The sequence below is a fragment of the Thermobia domestica genome, unplaced genomic scaffold (genome assembly GCF_964235325.1).
Source record: "Thermobia domestica unplaced genomic scaffold, izTheDome1.hap1.1 HAP1_SCAFFOLD_1776, whole genome shotgun sequence".
Classification (NCBI taxonomy): Eukaryota; Metazoa; Arthropoda; class Insecta; order Zygentoma; family Lepismatidae; genus Thermobia; species Thermobia domestica.
Window position 1 is genome coordinate 20,211 of NW_027657486.1, and position 2,026 is coordinate 22,236.

General features: G+C 33.2%; 1 non-coding gene across 1 annotated transcript; it reads right to left on the reverse strand.

The window, feature by feature from the left end:
* Positions 1 to 379: 379 nt before the first annotated feature.
* Positions 380 to 498, reverse strand: LOC145678054 (5S ribosomal RNA). The gene has a single exon (XR_014130189.1). It is a non-coding gene; the product is annotated as a 5S ribosomal RNA (ribosomal RNA).
* Positions 499 to 2,026: the final 1,528 nt, after the last annotated feature.

A 2,026-nucleotide genomic window follows, 5' to 3' on the forward strand; every position in this document is an offset into this window, starting at 1 on the left:
TTATGTAGAAACACCTTGAAATCCAATTTCTATATGCTGTTAGTAAAAAAGTAAAGCACATAGCGGAGATGTGTCGTGCTTGTATACGAAAGGCATTTACTCGCCGGAGATCTACACTTAGTCATAATAATTTACTTTTAAAAAGTGGTAATACATTCCGTGTTAAGTATAGTAGTAGGTGCACACGGATCGGAAATCAGGTTATTTTAATGTGCCGTGCAAATAAACAGGCTGTTAGTGTAAGAAATAGTGGGTATAACGCTTAGAATATCGATTAATCGCTATGAAATAATGTTGATAAATTATCTCTTGAAAGTACTATAAAATTAATGTTTCTAGTATTTTCGTACTTGAAGGATAATGAAATTTGAAAAAGAGATGCCAACAGCACCTGGTGTTCCCAGGCGGTCACCCATCCAAGTACTGACCAGGCCCGATGCTGCTTGACTTCGGTGATCGGACGAGAACCGGTATATTCAGCATGGTATGGCCGTTGGCAACTACCTTTTCTTCAATGTCCTGTTAAGGAAGTATGTTTTAAGTAAGAATTGACATTATTAACTATAAAGGCAAGCATATTAACGTCGTTAACATTACTTGGAATATACTAATATTCGAATAAATATTTGAATGTTCGAATGATGAGTGATTCGGATGTTCATAGTGCCACTATGTCCTATCGAGTTTACTATCACGAACCACGTATGAAATTGTATATAAATAAATAAAAATAAATCCTTTATTAAGTATTGATTACAGGAAAAAGGCAAACTTACATTCTTTAATGTACACAATGAAATGTATGAAAGATATTTTTAAGATATGTTTCACTTACCCTTTATAACGCAAGGTAGTTTTCAGTGTAGCATCCTCTTCAGCTGCGAGATAACGTAAGGCAGATGATCATTCAGTCGTGAAGCACTAAAATGTAATATACATTTTAACTATTATCGATAAGAATTATTTACTGCAGGGATGCAAATAAAGTGAGGCAAATTAGTAAATAAAAACCGATACTGTAACTGATAATGTAATTACGTATCTGTATTAGTTGTATATACAGTAATCGCACGATTATCCGCGGAGTTGGATGTTGGCATAATCGCGCATAATCAGCAGTATGAGCAGAAAAGGGAAATGAAATGAAATCTTTAGATTTACGTCGCATACTTATACCGGTTACGCTAAAGGAGACGGTGATGATGAGTACTGAATGAAGAAAGTGGGAGGAAACGGGAGAAACCCGAGAAAACCCATGAGCACGGTCTTTATGCACGACAAAGTTCACACGGCACGAGCTGGGATTGAACCAGGGACCCCAAGCACCGGAGGCCAAAAAAGGGACAAAAAGTCTTTCGTGCAACTTTCGTTTTCGGTAAAAAGTTTACACATAATTTAGAAAGAGTAGTTTTCTGGTCTTTTTATTTCACAAGTTGGTTCATGTCTATATTTTTTACATGCATAAAAAATTTTTCAACTCCCTTGCTTAGTTCCTGTTAAAGACCTCTACCTCTGATTGTATTTTTTGCACATATTCTTATTGTTTTCAGACAACATTTCTAAGAGCGTAATTTATCGTCAGCAAGAAAAGAAAAGGAAAGCCTCGGATAGTGGAATGTGTACTGTATATATATATATATATATATATATATATATATATATATATATATATATATATATATATATATACGTATTAGTATATAGTTTTATTTTATACGTCTCCTATTATTACACAATGTGCAGATATTGTGAAAGCGCAAGTAAATATGTATAACTCCCCGTTCTGCACTTAATAACTTGAAAGAAGTTCGGGGAAGGTAGTGTAACAGAAAGTGCAAACAGAAATGAGGGTTTACAGGCATTTAATATTATTCCGTAGTAGTATGATTTTTTGTAAAATATATATATATATATATATATATATATATATATATATATATATATATATATATATATATATATATAAACATACATATTCAATGATATAGTAAGAGGTTAGCAGCACTGATAGAACTGCAGAAAGTAC